Source organism: Theropithecus gelada, chromosome 13, assembly GCF_003255815.1.
Source record: "Theropithecus gelada isolate Dixy chromosome 13, Tgel_1.0, whole genome shotgun sequence".
Lineage (NCBI taxonomy): Eukaryota > Metazoa > Chordata > Mammalia > Primates > Cercopithecidae > Theropithecus > Theropithecus gelada.
In genome coordinates this window covers 70927392-70946129 of record NC_037681.1, presented here as the reverse complement: position 1 = coordinate 70946129, position 18738 = coordinate 70927392, and the positions used below count along the sequence as shown (strand labels likewise).

Genomic DNA, 18738 nt, shown 5'->3' with positions numbered 1-18738 from the left:
ACCCCCTCTAATGCGGGCCAACCCTTACCAGGGATGGAGGGGACCTCTGGACACCATTCCTCTTCCATCCACTCTGCACATAAATATATGCCTTTTCCTTGGTAATTAGGCTGAGTTCTTTTCTAAATGGAACAGAGACAGGCTTGACTACACATAGCCATCTCCCTAAGGATCATGTCTGAAGGCTGTTGGAAAGAGGGAGGTCTTACTTCCTCCTTCAGTGTTTAATGCTTTCCAAGAAGGGCAGGTCATTCATTGCCGGCTGGGCTAAGCCTGGAGGTCTGCCTGGAGAAGGAGAAGTTAGAGCTAAGGGAAACTATTCTCCTTATGCCCTGTCCCTTTGAAAATAGCTAGAGTGTAGAGAAAACCCTTGGTTGGCAGCTTTCTCCTCCAGAGTGACCAGCACTGTGAGGCCGGGTTCCTCTAATTTTCAGATAAATGTCTATTCCAGATTTCCCGAATTGCCAAAAAGTAAAACATCAATCTGGTTTTGTGAGTCGTTCCCCACTCCCAATTTTTCTTCTCCCTCAGTGTAAAATGCACTCTTTTAGAAAGCAGAGCGAAAGTTGTGGGCACTTTCTTTATATCCATTTTCCACCTCTTTCTTGCAGGACCGGTCACCTTTCAGACTTGTTTCAGCTCGGAATCTTTTGCCCCACTCCTTATGAGTTTGCTCTGCCCTGAGCAGATGCTGGTGCTACCAGGATGACCTTTTATTCCATGGATGCGGGGTGGGCGGGGGCTTCCTACCTGGGGACAATTCTGGTTAGATATGAAAAACTATAGCATAATCTAACTGAAGAGAGACCAAGTCCTAGCAAGCCCTCTTTGGGAGCACAATAGAAAAAAAACACATCCCTGTGGGTTCTAGGAATTGGTTCCTTTCTCCTTCTCCTAGTTCCCTCCCAGGAATTCTCTCCAGTTAAGAGTGTCTAGTATGGAGACAAGAGTGATGTCCCAAGCCAGGGATTCTTTGTTATAAGTAACAGAGATTAGATCCTGCTGAAAGAATAAGGAGTTTCTGGTGATCTCACCACAAGCCCACAGTATTCTAGGAGCTTGTTGCTCCCTTTACCTGAGTGCAGTTCTCAACCACTGCCCTGCCTTTGTGCAGAATTATATGAGTCCCGAGGGATGAAGGCGAGCCAGGGTGCAGGAAGGGCAGACAGAGCTGGGGGGGGGGGGGGGTGCGGGGAGGCCGAGGGGGGTATGCGGGGGGTGGGGCACCTAATTGTGCCAGTGGGGAACACTTGGCTAATAATCTCATATGCAACTTCTCCTTTTCTGTGTCTCGGCTTCTCTCCAGAGGGATGAGGCCGCTGGGAACGTGGGAGAGAAGACCAAGGGGCCCTGAAGCAGAGTGGGGCACTCCTTTTTCCTCTCCACTGCAGCTTCTACCCCAGTCAGGCGCCGTCTGCTGGCCTTTACAAACATTTCTTTCCCTCCAGAATACAGTGATTGTCTCTGCATGTGAATGAAAAATCAGAGGTGCCTGTCATCGAAAAAGAGAAAGACTAGGATAGTAGAGAAAATTGTTGTGTATATAGTGGTTGGTATTATTCTTTGGGGTCAAAGAACTTTTTGTTTCCTTCAAAGGTTCTGTTGTATGGTCGTGTTTGTGTATTTTTGGAATTCTGCCCACCCTCCTTCACATTCACTCTTTTGGAAGAGGCTTACACCTCTTCTGATTCTTTGTTTTTTCAATCAGAGGCACAAACTTACCTGTCAGTAACCAACCCCTGCCAAATAAAAGCTAGGTGTGAATTTCTCATACTTCATCCTTTCCCTCTTTTGAAAATAAAATTAACTTTATATAGAACAATCAAGGAAGATTAGGATAAAAAATAAGCCTCTTAGGGTGAAGGATGGAGATCTGGGGTGAAGCGTGAGTGCAGAGGGACTGAGAACATGGCAGGCAGGGTGATTTCTTAAAGATAAACCTAATAAGAAAGAGGTGATGTTGAATTTGTTGGGTCAATAGCTCTCTGAATATTTTGCTAATTGTTGGGACAAAGGACCCACAAGTAAAGAACCCTTGAGCCTAATAGATGAGGGTGAAGGGAAAGCACAAAGGTAAATGACAGTATGATAAGTACATAGCTGAAAGTCAAGACAGGTGAAAATGAGGTTTTGTTCAAAATCAGAGACTATTGCAAATATATATGGCTAGATGAACAAATGAACTAGGCTGTTTGTTTGTATTAGAATTTCTGTGAATCATAAGACATTTTCTTTCATAATACGGAATGCATGTATATGCTTGAATGTGTAAAATAAAAATGTGTGTGTGGTATATTTTAAGGAATAAAATTGAGTCTCCTATGTTTTGAAAACTGCTGGGTTGACTATCCAGGTTCATTCTTCTTCATTTTCTCATCTTGCCATGCTTCATTTGCACTATTATGAGGTGTCACTTACAAGGTTTGCAGGGTGCAGAGAGCGCTCATGGCTACCCAAGTATCTTTGTGCAAGCTGACCCAGTTGCAGAGATTATGATGAGGATATTTTTTAAGTGCCTGTGAGAAGCAGGTTTCGAGAACACTGCAGGGTCTTTTTATATTTTGCATTTGCTCAAAAACATAAATGGTGAAACTACCTCCATAGAAAAATTGTGGCTTTTTTTCTAGTTAAATAAAGGGAGAACTGTGTGGCTGTAAATGATAAAAAGCAAGCCTGCTTGTAATTAAGAATGCTACTTAACGCCAACAAGAGTCCAGAATAGACCAGTGTGCTCAGCCAGTACTGCTTATGTGATGTGCCATATGTGGGGAGCATGGAATGATGTCAGTTAAATGCTTAGGTTCCCATCTCAGCTCCCAGCTTTCCTAAGTGCCTCTGCATACTTTAGAAAATTAGCTTAGAGTCTCTCAATAATTTCAGGAGATAAAGGAAGGAGAAAGCCACCAGTGCCAGCCTTTCTCCTCCCACAAATATGAGCTCCGGAAATTATATTGCCATGATTAGCTTACACTATTAAAGGGCAAAAGGGCTTTCCCAGAAGGAAGTGTTAACAGATTTTAAAAGTGTAGTTTGTAATTGAAGTTACTTAATGGTGTTATATAAGGATAATAATTATATCTTGAATTTATAATGTTTCTTTTTCTGAGACACTTTCAGTGCACATACCAAACTTCTAAGAGGATGGGTAGGGTTTCAGAGTGAGTTTGGTTTGGATATGATTTTCCTGTAGGGATACTGAGGCATACCATAAATAGGCCAAAAGACGGAGCCAGATGTCTGATCAGAGTCAAAGAGGAATTAGAATCAAGGCCTATGGCCCATAGCCCAGAGCAATTCTATGAGCTCAGAGGTTTTTAAACTCAAACTAAGAGAGTCCTCTATGTCATTTAATGGTTGATCTCTTAAGAAATAATTACAAGATATATGGTCCAGGGTTTTGCTTCAAGCATGTTTTAACAATAACGCACACTGTTAGAAAGCTGATGGTACCTCATTGGAGTCCCGCAGATTACTTCATTGATTCTGCTGGGGAGGTTTTTGTTTCTCTGTTTTTCTAGGAGGCAGGAGGTTACTGTTTCATAGTATCCCTTTACTCTTTTGTGTGGCAACCAAGAGAGCTAGCAAAACCTTTGACAATATTCTCTATATTGGGGAAATATTTAGCTTTAATGTTTAATATTAATTAGCTGGTAACAAATTCATATGTGTGACCCAGAATGTTTTTGGCTATGACAATTCTGCTGAAACAAACACTGCTGTTCCACACCTTTTCCTTACTTTGGGTTCTTGGACAAATTTTTTTATCGCTTAAATACTGTTTTCAACAAAATGGCCAGCTAATATTTTTAGAAGAATCTTTGAATCAATCATGATCCAAGTAACCCTGGCACTTTAGAATAATTCTTTGGTTGTCTAAAACTTTAATAGATTTATTTCTTAGATTGTTCATTCATTCATTCATTCATTCATTCATTCATTCAGTAAATATATCATAAATTCCTACTATGAGCATGTGTTTGTGTTTGTGTACCATGTACCATGGAGGACCAGAGAATAATAAGGGTGAGAGTCAAGGTGAGGTTGGAGGAGGCAAGATATCTGAGGCAGAACCATCAAGAAGTTTACAACTTAGTTCTTAAAATCCAAGCTATTGTTGGAAAGAGTTAATCCTTAAAGAGGCAAATTCAGTTTTTTCCTTACAAATAGGTAGTTTCCAAGCATAAACGCAAAAAACATAAAGTTTATGTATATGTAGCAATCATCTGGGACTCACCATGAAATGATCTGATAAAAACATCAAAATAGTAAATTTTATCTACACCACTTTTTATTGCCCTTCATTATTAATGTTCTAGAAAGAGCTCTTTATACAATTGTTTTCTACCACGTTGCTGCATGTATTTTTTCTAAGAAAACATACAATTTCTACTTTTCAAACAGATATAAGGCTTGTTTTGTAAATGTAGTTAAGATAGGCATTCAATGATTTATATTTACACTAATTATAAATAATTAATGCAGATTGGTCTGGTGAGATATTTCTCAGAAACATATGTGTGTAAAAATTTGTCCATTGCCATTTACTATCACTGTATAAATGTACTAAGCTGCTTATCTTTACTAAGAATGTTTTCTCCTTTTATAAAATGAAAACACAATCAGGGAAGAATAAATGAGACCATGAATTTAAAAAGTGCCCAGGCTATAAGTAGGTTCCCAATGTGTGTTTTTTTTTTTTTTTTTTTAAGAAATACTTAAAAGAGACTTCAGAGCACATGTAGGGGAAATCTAGACCTTGAAATCAGAAGACCTGAGTTCCTGACCCAATTCAGCCAGTTATTAACTCATTGACTTCTGGAATTCAATTACCACTTTGAACATCATTTCTTTCAGCTCTAAAGTTTGAGGATTGTATCCCTTTCATTTTATAGATGTGACAACAGAGATGTAAATAATTTAAGTGAACTATACTCATAGAGTCATAGCAAATTAGCAGCAGAGATGGTGGTAGGACCTATATCTTCTAACTCATCTTCCTTCTCCTATAGAATACTCTTCCATAAAGCCTGTGCTCCAATAGAAGGGAGAGCCTGCACTAATTCATCTACACTCTCACCTGTACACTGTATGACCAAAAGCAATCCTTTTCAGACAATTAACTGGGATTAGAGGCTTGGTCTTTAAGAAGAGAATAGAGCAGCCAAACTTGGTTCATGTAGAAAACCAACTTTCCTCTACTGTTGACTATCACCACAGTCAGTCCTCAATGACTCATTTATACTATAGTGTGTGCCTCTTTTTAAGAAAAAAAACACGATTTATATTTTGAGATGTTAACAATCCCAGTAATAATGAGCATTACTTTTTAATATTGTTTTGTCATTCATACTCTTGTTTTGTTTTCCGTTTCTCTTTTTTTTTTTTTTCTTTAATTGGGCTAGCAGACCTCTAAGATCATTTCCAATTCTAAGTTTCCTTTGATCATAAGGATCTCTTAAAATCCTCATGCTCTTGTTGTCTTTTCCCAGAGACGTGTTGTTTCTAAACATATTGCAACTGGAGATATTTTTGCAAAGATTAAATTCAGGTCCCTTAAGCCATCCAATTGTCCTCATCATTATTCCAGGAGTGGCTTATTTAGGTGCACAGGAGCCGTGGTGTGGTGGTCAGGCTGAAGGTGCGTTTGGCCTACTACTTGTCTCACAACTGAGGTCTCAAGAATTTCCTCTTAGAAAAGCACCTGCTTCTTTCATTTGGTCTTTTTGCCCAGCCCTTTCTGGTCTATGTAGGGTGTAGAATATCTCTCTGCATAGAAGCTTGTAATAGCCTTTTAAAATATTCCATTCTCTCACCAAATACAAGATTTTTCAGTGTTGATCATGTAACAATGCATTCCCTCAAGCTTTTGACAGAACAGAGTGAAAACAGCTATCTTTTAAGTATATATTTCCACAGTGCCTTCATGTAAAATGTCTCATTTAATCATCATCACAACCCTGGCAGGGCTTATGATCATCATTTTGCTGACAAGGAAACAAATTTAAGGAGGTGATGATTATGTCAGGGTCACTTAATTAATAAGTAGCCACAGTACATTTGCTTTTCAATGACAATATGATAAAAGGCAGGGTTTTGGGGGGGGGGGGGAACTAACAAACAAAACCTAGTGTATCACTGTATTTAAATTAGAAAGCCTGAAATTTGTCCCAGCATTGGTACTTTCCAATTCATGTCCCAAAAAATGTTCCTCATTAAGAATAAAATTAACCACAAAAGAGTAGCTAACTCATAGTTATTAAGAATTTCAAGTCAATATAGATGTGAAATTTATATCTGCATTTCAGTGGAAGGAATTTTATCTAATATTACCTTTTGATACTTAGTCAATAAGTACGAAGATAGAGATGGATTAATAAATGAGGACTGTTCTCCAATTCGGCTTAAAGGGTTATGCTCAGGCAGTGATAAGGAATGCTATTAATTAAATAGTAACTATTATACTAAAAAGCTTTAACACTAGAAGATGGTGATTCCTGTACAGACTTCCTTTTAATCACCAAATATACAAGTAGATAAGAAGACCCTGCTGCATTAATTGTGGGAACTTTATATCTGTGAGATTCGTGAATTTTAACTGAGGCAGTGTAGAAGGGTGTTTCTCCAGTGTATTTTCAAGATATATGGTTATGCACATGTTAAGTTTTCTCTGAACTTTCTTTGAATCTTGTAGCCATTTTTATTGTGAAATTCAGAATATAGGATTCTTTTGGGCTCTGACATCCCCAGTTCAAATGTATTGTATAATGTGACTGACATTTTTTAAAGCAAGGTTGTGAAATTTTAAATGTTCCTATATATATTTGGTGACTTGTTTGTCAAATAATTAAAATTGGTAAAAGTATTATGATATATCTCTGAAAATCAGCAACTACAAAGAAATAAATTAAATTAAACAGATTGTAAAGGAGTGCTTTTTAATATGTGGTAAAATACAAGGCAGTGAAATTTACTTATTTGGACATCACTTCTGCATGTTTTTAAAATAATAATTATTATTATTATCTGAGTTGCCATTGGACTAACAATGGTACATGTAATTACTTATGTAGTTTAGCCTGTCTTGGCTATTAGTTACTGTCTTGGTTATTAGATCTGGTCATCATGGCATATTTTTCTAGATGACTTCAGGTTTCAGAGCTGCTTAAAGAGAAGTACTATTTTTAATGCTACTTAAAACAGATAATTTGGGATTCTGAAATCTTTAATTTTATGTTAAGACTGAAAAACCTAAAGTGTGGATAGTAACAGAGCATAAAGCACCTCACTAGGAGTTTATTGTGATGCTGTTCTAAAAAATACATTCAGGAAAAGTGTGGTAGCCCAGTGACACAATACTCTCACAGTAACCGATTAGCACGTTTTGAGGGGGCATGCAGCAACACATTGTTCTATCTTTTTTTTTTTTTTTTCACTTTCTAATATAAAACTATCTCAGCATGTCTGAAAGAAGTATGTGGTTTTTCTGAGGAACTTGGCTTTCAAATTTTTCAAGATTCTGTATTTGTTAATTGAATGAATGCTTTAGTTCATATCTCTGTATGTATATCATTTTATGTATAGTTATCCTTTTCAATTATAAAATATATTACAATCTAGTGTAGAGAAATAATACTGGAGCATGGCTAATTTAAATACCTCTGAGAATTTTTGCCTAGAAGATGTATGTAGAGATTGAACCTTCTCTTTGGTTTGCAGGACATTGTTTGATAGCTTATTTCCTTTATATTTCATACTCATTTCTGAAAGTTATCTCATATTGGACCATTTATGCCTTCATGGTAGAAAAATTGATCATTTTCTAGATTACATCTTTCTGAAGGTGAAGCAGAGAAACTATCCTCAACATTCTAAGCTACATTTTCTTGAAGTCCACAGTTAACGTTTTCAAAATCACAATGTGCTGTATCAGTCATTTTTCATGTGTATGTCAAAGTAGTAACATATGCTGGAATAAGATGAATAATAAATTAATCTCTGTCAGCAAAGTGGCTAGTTGGACATGCTGTTAAATATGCAAATAATGTATTTGGTTTCCCCACTCATTCTCTTTCTTGGGACTCGTTCTAGGTGAGATATAGAGTTGTTGATGCTGCTAGTTAACCTTTTGTGCTATAACTAAAAGTGGTACACTCCTGATGGGCTTCTGATAAACATCTTCATACAAAAGTCTTGTGTTAATACACAAGGTATTGATATCTGGATGCCTTTAATGACTAGACTATACAAAAACAGTCTATTTGTACTGTTAAAAATTTGCCTCAGTAATCTTATTTCTAAATGTAAAATTTGAGTTTTTTCTTTTTAATAGAATTAATTTTTTTTTTTTTTTTGTTTTACAGAATGAATTAATTCAAACCTTGGCTTATAGTGAGGAAGTGATTAAAAATATTGTGAGATTACTTCACAACCCCAATTCTTCCTCATAAAAGGCTGTGCAGAGAAAGAACTAGAGCCACATAAAATGGTAGTAAATGGCCAGTTATATCATTTAGTTATTGAACAATCATTCAGTGCTTATTATATGCCAGGTGCTGTTCTAAACTCTTAACAAAATATCGATTCATTTAATCCTTACAACAACTTTATGAGATAGGTACTTTACTCTCCCATTTTACTCATAAGGATATTGAGGCACAGCAAAAGAAATAGTTAAGTCACCGAAACTGAAGTTGTGGACCCTGGATTCAAACCCAAGCAGGCCCATTAGAAAGTCCATGCTTTTGGCCGGGCACGGTGGCTCACCCCTGTAATCCCAGCACTTTGGGAGGCCAAGGAGGGCAGATCATTTGAGGTCGAGAGTTCAAGACCAGCCTGACTAACATAGAGAAACCCCATCTCTACTAAGAATACAAAATTAGCTGGGCATGGTGGTCTTTGCCTGTAATCCCAGCTACTCAGGAGGCTGAGGCAGAAGAATCACTTGAACCTGGGAGGTGGAGGTTGCAGTGAGCCAAAATCAAGCCATTGCAGTCCAGCCTGGGCAACAAGAGCGATACTCTGTCTCAAAAAAAAAAAAAAAAAAGAAAAAAGAAAAGAAAAGAAAAAAAAAAAAAAGAAAGTCCATGCTTTTAACCTCTACATTATGCTGTCAATAAACATAATTTATTCTGACTGAGTATTTTGTTTTCTCCTGTATCTTTTATTGCCAGTGGTTCATAAGAGACCCACAGAGAATGACTATCTGGATTTACTTTGTCTAATTTCCAACAAGTCATTTCTCTGAAGGTTTAATGCCTTATCTTTATCTTCCAATTAGTTTTTAGGCATTGTGATTCTTAAGTACACAGGGCATCGAGAGGCTTCCCTGTGCTTCCCTTCCTCATCACTTTATTTGTTCTGACTGATTTATTAATCTCAACTGACATCTGTCGCCACACCAAGAGTAAAGGAGTGATTGATTTAAGATGTTTATTAATGTTTATTAACTACTTTCATTCTAGTTGGCAAATACTTTCCCTACCAAATTGATAATCTGCTGTGATAATAGACTAATTTGCAAGTGCAGTCATGATTTACAATTAAAAGGGAACAGTGGTGATGAGTCTGATTATATGATTATACTTTCCTGAAATGAAAGGAATCCTGCAAATGGTTAAATAAAATCGTATAATTCTGAAGGCAGGATATAGAGAAAAGGCTGATGATTAATAAATTTCTTTGAGTATTCTAATTTTAATTATGGTCTCTTAATTATGAAGCCTTGAAGAGTTTAAAAATCGAATTGTGTTGTTTCTATATGGATGGTATTGTATGACTACATAGAGAATTTAAGCATCTCTACTACTCATTTTTAATGAGTTTTTATATTAGGCTATAAGTTGGAGCAACATTCAGAAAGGATGGTAAATGCTTTGAAGTTTGAGTCTCTTAACTACAATTTTAGTAAATATTATTTTGTTTCTTCAATTTAACACCAGAATTTTTGTTGTTTATTTACTGGCATTTCACACATTCCACTTAAAATAACATTACAGGAATTCTGGAATTCCCTTGTGACATAAAGGATTACTCTTTTAATTCTCATTGCATCTACTAACTATCTGACCTTGGGCAGTGTCTAAACCCCTGAGCCTTGGTTTTCCCTGGAGTGAAATAGGGCCTCTGTAGGACTGTTGTGAAGACTTGATACTATGTAAACATCTGGCACAGGAACTGATAAATTGCTGCTGCCCCTCAAGTGACAGATGAACCCCTCTCCAACAGTGGGTCTTTTCTGCTCTGGAAAAAAACTAGAAAGGACTTAGCTTAGTTATAATGCAGACTCCTCTGAGCTTTTTAAAACACATTTCATTCTTATCATTCTAGACTGATTTGGTAGATTCTTTAAGTAAAAGACAAGGGGTTGAAATTGAGATCCTTTCCTGGTGTCTCATTCTTCCAAAAGAGGATAACACAGATGTTAACAAGAGGATATTGTGTAGTCACCCAACAATTTGTATCCCCTTTGTCCATGTGGGAGTTAAACCAGGACACCTGCAGTGGAACTGAACCGTCAAGGCTATTGCTGCAGTTTAGTGTTGAATATTTTTCTCCTTGCTCTCTTAGAACATTCCTTTAGAATTTAGAATAGGCCTTTTGAAAATAACGGCAGGGGGTAGTGGGGAGAGGGTAAAGATGACGAGGAAAGACTTAGGAAAATGATTGCACCTTTTTTGCCCAATCAACTCTGAAAATGTCAGCAAACACAAAGCTATCTTTACCTGGCTGGATTACAGCTGCAAGAGATTTCGGTAAGAGAAACAGTGCTTCCTAGCCCAGAATTGCTAATGTCACTTCTTTTACTGTGACCATTTTGATGAGTATACCATAGCCAAATGCTAAGAGTCTAGCATTTAGACAGAACACAAGCATTTCAAAATACCAAGTCAAATGAAAATGCTCAGCAACTGTAATTTAATTATCTATTTTTAAAACATAACTAGCGAATTTCTTAAAATAAATGAGCATTTTAATAGGAACTTAACATACATGTTTGAATGTTTTCATCCTCTTTCTAAAAAGAGGTTCTTTTGGGGACTGTGTATTAGACAAAATTTCATGCTAGTTTGAAGCAAATTTATTTAAGCTCTATGATCACCTGGGATGATAAATATACTTTGGAACTGAATCACTTTACAGAGTGTCCCATCACTTTCTCTCCCCAGAGTCTGAAGAAAGCCTTTAAGCTGTGATATCAACAGTCAGGAGTCCTTAGGATCAGAGTAGTTCAGTCAAAGCAAGATGTGGTTGAGACAAGAAGCTGATATGATTGAGGTTGTCTATATTGCCCCTCCTCCAAGGTTAACTTATAGTGGTATGTAAGTGCCAGCAATAAGTTTAATCTATGAAACTATGTAATTTGGATTTTCTTCTAAATATCTTAAAATGAAGATGATTTTCTAGATAACAGATAATAGTGAAGAGTATCCCTGGATAAAGCATTGACTGGCTCCTCTGGAACCAAAATGAATATAGGTCCCACCTCATATATTCATACATTCCCTAGTGTTTTGGAGACTTTTGGAGACACTTGTGATGGAGTGCCTGCCATTTGGGAAATAGAACCTCCGAAGAATATGACTTAGCAATCTGTGCTAGGGCACTGTAGGTATTTAGAAATCAGAGAAACATTTTCCAGCAAGGAAATCAGTAAAAGCTTCATGAAAGACATAGGCTTTTAGAGAAGCACTGAAAGATGGGTATGTGGTAAGTGGAGAGAAAGGCAATCTTACGTGAGCATGAGCAGAAAACACTACTTTAACTTGTGCTTTTAAAAGAAAACAACAATGCAATAATTGCAAATTCAATTTTTGTTAGTAATTCCAGACAAATGCAGCTTACTATTGAATGAGTGACTTTGTATGTATGTATGTGTATGTGTGTGTGCATATTTTGCTTAGACGTGAGGCCTGTTAAACAACATATGCCTAATCCTGATCTTAAGGAAAGGCAGTAGCAAAGAGACCTAATTCTTAGTTAAGTTGGAAAACACAGTGCTGTGCTCCCTAGACAGTGGCTGGGAGTTGCCAGAGAGAAGCATATTCTTGAATGAGGGCCAGACACACACATATGGGAAAAAAGCTCCCAAAGAGCAGGGCAGGGCTCCATCCTTCCCTTGTGGATGTCCTAACATCCTCACTGTTAAAAGTCCTGCATCTGCAAAGAGAATGGTGAAGGCAAGACTTGCAGGGAGTTGACTTTCTGTTTTTACATAATTTCATTCAGTCAGCCTCCTCATTCACAATATGCAGATATTTAGGTTATTACCAAAATGTGGGTGTTTACACACTCTGCTGGCAAATCAGTGTTTTACTGAGTGCCAAGAATGCAGAGACCAATCAATCAAGTGCTTATCAAGTGCCTTCTGCTTGGAGTAGGACATTCTGTCACTCTCTGCCAAAAGACCTAAGGCCTAATAGAGGCCGTCAAATCCATTCTCTTGTCTTTCACACTTAACCTGCCTGCCTTGTGTTCTTTCAAACACCTTTGGGAGGCCTTGCAGTATCCTAGAACAGACATAGGAAAGATGGGAACCATCTCTTTTCCATTCTCCAGTTGCTTTTCTGACACACCAGAGGCCCCATTTGTACCACAGCGTGGACTGGGTGGGCACACATCCTCCTTCATTACTGATTTCCATAGGAACCTGATAGATGTCCTGCTAATAGTGGGGAGATGTTTGGTTCATTTTCATTTTCACATTTGTAGACCTTTCAAGGTTTACACAGTGACTTCTTTTGTTTTAAATCATATGATATCTACACAAGCCTGTAAATTAAATATGGAAGATGCTTGCCCCATTTTGCAGGTGGGGCAACATTGCAACCCGGTCACTTTAAGCGGCCTGACCTAGTCGCATGTTTGTAACTGGCAGAACTGGGACTGTATAACCCCATAAGCTGGTTTGAAGACTCCAGGGCTGTTATTGCCACCTACGTAGGGGAGCACAGGCTGTTTTTAGGCTATCCTCAAAAGACCAAACAGATGAGTAAATCAAGGAGATCAATGATTCTGCAGGGATTCTGGGAAAGAAACACTGAAAGGGTCCAGTCTATGTGAACTTGCTAAGCTAGTAGAAAAAAAAAATGGATTGGTGGTTTTTTCTGGAAAAATAAAATAAAGGTAGCAGTTGTTGGTGTGATGGCCAGGATTATTGATTGACTTTTAATATGTTTTGTTAGTGTGACGGTTTAATTTTTTTGTTGCTTATTAGTTTTTGTCTTTTGAAAAAGAAATGAGGATTCCAGTTTGAAGGATGAGCTCTCACTGGCTTTTGATCATTGTTGAAATAACTCAAAAAATATGCATACAACCCAGGAAAACACTGAGGCTGAACATCTTTGTTTAATGCTGTGATGTTTTTTAGATGAACAGTGACAAGAAGCTACATATAATGAAAATGCCCAATTACTTGCCGGAAATTATTAAAGAGCACTTGGAAAATTGAGATATTCTGTCAAAAACAATAATTTAAAGCATTTGATTCTTCATAAGAATGACAAAGAAATTTACAAAGAGAGTCTCACTTTGGAAATGCCTTTTGCTTATTATAGTATGAAAACTGATGCCTAGCTGACAAAATGGTCAACATTTTCCCTGCAGCAGAGATCTCTCCAACTAGGTGAAGATGAATGCTTTCAGGTATCATTAGTGAGCTTAGGAGATGATGTTAAGATACATCCAGTCTGTGTTTTTTAAAGAAACGTCCTATGCTTTCAAAACAGAGCTCTAATTTTCCTGGATTAAATTTCCTGAAGACAGGAAGCGTGGTTTTTGTTATATCTCAGTGTCCAAAAGTAGATTTTCGTAGATACTCAAATGTTTGTAGAAAGATTCCTAAGTAACCTCTTCTACTCACACAGAAGCAATAATATGTTCATTCTGTTAGTCAGAACTTACTTTAAAGCTAGCTACAGTTAGCATGGTATGGTTTTTAAGCTATAATAAATTGCCTGCAAAACCTAAATATTCCTCCCATTGCCTGGGATTTCACCATTTACAATTCATTTCTTAGTACCTCGATAGCTTTTATTAAAATGTGCTGTATGTTGAAGAGATGTAATACAAAGAGATATAATTAAATTTTAATTCTTAAAATTTAAACTTCTTCAGAATCACCTAAGGAGTTTACTGAAACTGCAGATGCCTAGGTTGTACCTTTAAAGACTCTATTGAGTAATTTGGGGGTAGGGCTCAAGAATTTGCATTTCTAAATATCCATTTTAAGAGATTATAACGGTCTTTGCATGATTGTTTGAGGAACACGACCTTATGCTGTTATGAACTAATATCTTCAAGTTACGACTTTTACCTAAGATCTTTGCAAGCCTCCAGCAGGTACTGTCTAAGGAGCAACTCTTAGCAGTGATGGTTTCTATTTCAGAGGATGCAGGAAAATCACTTGAATACAAGGAGAATGATGTTGGAAGTTACCTAAAACCTGATACCTTGATGTTAGTGATCAATTGCTGTTGATATACTGCTAACAAGGATACTAACAAGTGGTTAAATCTATAGCTCTTCTCTTAGAATGAACTGTTACACATAGAAAGTATTCAAATAGGAAGTAGATTGCAAGAAAATTCCCTTTAAAGCCTCATAGACATAGTTTTGATGGAATAGAACATCCCTAGGAACAGCTGCTTCTTTGTTTTTGGTGTGGAGTTATGCTTTTGAGGGTTATATGCATGCACACATACAACTTTTAAATCTCACTCTGCATTCTCCTTTTGTCCTTCCATATAAACACTCTTTGGTCCTCTATTCTCAATATTCTTTGAAAGGATTAGTCTATAATGCAAACTAAGGTGTTTCTTTTTATTTTTTAAGGGGAAAAAATCTCTTAATAGTTAACACTTTTTCCTTTGACCAAGAAAGCTTTGATGCAGGTGTTATTTGCAGCATATATTTTATCATATTGAATTTATGAAGTTTTAGATTTTATAATGTCTTTTCCAATTTTAGCCTCCTTTTTTTTTTTTTTTTTTTTTTTTTTTGAGACGGAGTCTCGCTCTGCCGCCCGGGCTGGAGTGCAATGGCCGGATCTCAGCTCACTGCAAGCTCCGCCTCCCGGGTTCACGCCATTCTCCTGCCTCAGCCTCCCAAGTAGCTGGGACTACAGGCACCCGCCACCACGCCCGGCTAGTTTTTTGTATTTTTTAGTAGAGACGGGGTTTCACCATGTTAGCCAGGATGGTCTCGATCTCCTGACCTCGTGATCCACCCGTCTCGGCCTCCCAAAGTGCTGGGATTACAGGCTTGAGCCACCGCGCCCGGCCTAGCCTCCTTTTATGTTTGTGGTTTTTCAACATTAAATCTTTTATGAACTGCCTCTTTCTTGGTCTTGAATCATCTATACTTTTCTAAAAACAATGACATTATTATTGGGTTATAATTCTGCATTCTTTTTGACTTTGTATGAATGACAAAAACACCCCTAGAATTAGAAATGGAGTACAAAGTGGGATTTTAGCAAGTAGTTACTTCCCACCCCTAATTTCACAAATGTAGACTCTGACACCCAAGAATGTTAAATGTCCAGCTCTAGGTTTCTTTCCTAGCACTGTCCCACTTTTCCTTCAGCTTTATTAATGAATCACCCACACTCAGAATAAACTAACAATATCCAAGTGATACTTTGTGAAGTAGTTTAAATGAGGTAATTCCCATGGCAGTAAACAACCTCTGAAAAACTGAACAAGTTTTCCACTTACAGTTTGAAAATATATTTTTCTTTAGCTACTTTATTCATTAAAATTTTCTTGAACTGAGAGCAGTCATATTTCCTGTGTGCACCATTAAACTGACAGTTTAAAATGGTTCCTTGCTTAATTTATATTACTGTGGAGATTTTTTTTTTTAATGGAGAGAAACTAACGTCTGGGCTGGGGAAGGATAGGAGTAAGTATTGGAAGGAAGGACATTCAAATGTGAAATCCCTGGGGATGTGAGGTTAAAGCAAAAGGACATGGCCTTGTTTTAATAGCCCATCATCACTAACGAAAGAAGGAAAAGGAGAGCCTATGTTTTTAAATTATTTCTGCCAAACTCTTTAAGGCATTTAGAGATCATAGAAATTTTCGATAACATTTGTTATTAGCAATTATAATTATCGCTATAGAGGATTTGGAAAACAGAAGTTTGAGAACAAAAATAGAGCATCCAGAATCATATCTACAGAAAATCACTATTAAAATTTTGGTATATTTCCTTCAGTAGTTTGCCTTTATATATTTAATCATTTTAAAAAATGGAAACCTGCTGTGCAGACTGTCTTGCAACCTTTTTAGAAAAACTAATAATGTATCATACACATCTTTTGTTGATATTAATTTCCTTCTATAGTATAACTATTTAGAGATTCTGTGGTATATTATCTATACTGCACTTATTTTACCAGTCTTTTTGATATTGGATAAAGTATTTCCATTAAAAATTTTATAAACACTGGCCGAGTGCGGTGGTTCGCACCTGTAATCCCAGCACTTTTGGAGGCTGAGGAGGGTGGATCACGAGGTCAGGAGTTCAAGACCAGCCAGGCCAACATAGTGAAACCCTGCCTCTATTAATAATAAAAAAATTAGCCAGGTATGGTGGCACATGCCTATAGTCTCAGCTACACGGGAGGCTGAGGCTGGAGAATAATTTGAACCTGGGAGGTGGAGGTTGCAGTGAGCCAAGATTGTGCCACTGCACTCTAGCCTGGGTGACAGAGTGAGACTCTGTCTTGGGGCAAAGAGAAAAAAAATAAAAATAAAAAAATATATATATATATATACACACACACACACACACACTACTGTTATACATAATAGTTGAATCAAAATATTTGTGTTGTGTACAAAGTGTGGAAATAAATTAGAAGATCTAGTTATTTTTAGATTTTTAGTACTCATTGCCAAACTGAGTTCTTCTCCTCTGCGTGTTTCTTTATATTACTTCCTGTACTGTACGGCACAATGGCCCTCTCAGATTGTAATTACTATTTTCAGTCCTTATCATTTTATAAGAAGAAAAACCCTCATCGTTTTAACTGTTTTACACTGTTGTAACTTCCACTGTGTTTGAACATCTTCACAGGTGGATTTGCCAATTGTATTTCACCAAATTATCTGTTCATTACCTTTTTGGGTCAGTCTAGTGATGTGTTCCTTTTACTAACACTGATTTGTAAGAATTCTTTATTGATGTTGTTAGCCCTTTCTTGTATTTCTGTTTATATGGCTAACATTTTTTTCTCAGCTAATTACTTGCCTTTTAATTTTGTTTATGGTGCTATTAATGTATAGGAATGTAATATTTTCCTGTAGTCAATCTATTGGTATTTTTCTCTATTGTTAACTTCTTTTCTAGCCTTCTTATCTTCTACCGCTTGGAGATGATTCTGTATGTGGAGGCATTTAATATATTTCCACGGGCAGTGGGTATTGAGCTAGCATCTACTCAGATAACTGTGCTTGAAATAACAAGAGACAAGATGTGTTAGAAGGGTGACCAAGCAGTTCTGGGTCAGGAGTCAAGTGCATGAGGCTCTTATTAACATGGTGAGGTTTTGGAATTTAGGAGAGGTGACGCAAGTTTATGGCAGTGATGGAATTAGTAGGAAATGAATAGAAGTTTCCAATTCTTTTTTTTTTTTTTTTTTTTTTTGAGATGGAGTCTCACTCTGTTGCCTAGGCTGGAGTGCCGTGGTACGATCTCAGCCCACTGCAACCTCTGTCTCCTGGGTTCAAACGATTTTCCTGCCTCAACCTCCCTAGTAGCTGGGATTACAGGTGCCCAACACTATGCCAGCTAATTTTTTGTGTTTTTAGTAAACACAGGTTTCACCATGTTGACCAGGCTGGTCTCAAATTCCTGACCTTGTGATTCGCCCACCTGGGCCTCCCAACATGCTGGGATTATAGGTGTGAGCCACCACACCCGTTCAAAGTTTCCAATTCTTAAGAATGCTGCAGCCTGGAGAAGGGAGAGTGAGGGAACTAAACGTTATTAAGTCATTCATCTCTTCTGTTACTAGCTTTGGTGCCAAGGTGTTTACTCATGCTATTCAGGGGCGTCCATGCTTTTGGCTTCCCTGGGCCACATTGGAAGAATAATTGTCTTCGGCCACACATAAAATACACGAGCATTAACAATAACTGGTAAACAAAACAAAACAAAACAAAATTACAAAAAAACTCGTGTTTTAAGAAAGTTTACGAATGTGTGTTGGGCCACATTCAAAGCCACGCTAGGCCATATGCAGGCTGCAGGTTGGACAGGCTTGCTATATGATGTCTTTATTTTCAAGATGCTCTCTGTTGTATTCATCACATGTTAACTGCTTCATTTCAACAAGCAAAAAATCCTATGAGGAAAATCAGAATACACATATAAAAAAATATATAAGAAAAAGAAAATAAGCGGCCATGTAAGAAAAAGAAGTGACTGGGCACAGTAGTTCACACCTGTAATCCCAGCACTTTGGGAGGCCAAGGTGTCCAGATTACTTGAGGTCAGGAGTTCGCGACCAGCCTGGCCAACATGGTGAAACCCTGTCTCTACTAAAAATACAAAAATTAGCCAGGCAAGGTGGCTCATGCCTGTAATTCCAGCTACTCAGGAGGCTGAAGCAGGAGAATCCCTTGAATGTGGGAGGCAGAGGCTGCAGTGAGCCGAGATTGCTCCACTGCACTTCAGACTCTGTCTCAAAAAAAAAAAAAAAAAAAAAAAAAAAAAAAAAAAAAAAAAAAAAAA

At 37.4% G+C, this 18738-nt stretch overlaps 1 protein-coding gene across 20 annotated transcripts in view; it reads left to right on the top strand.

Annotated features, from left to right (window-relative positions):
• Positions 1–18738, top strand: part of NRXN1 (neurexin 1) — a 1133364-nt gene that overhangs the window by 690089 nt on the left and 424537 nt on the right. The window lies entirely within an intron of this gene.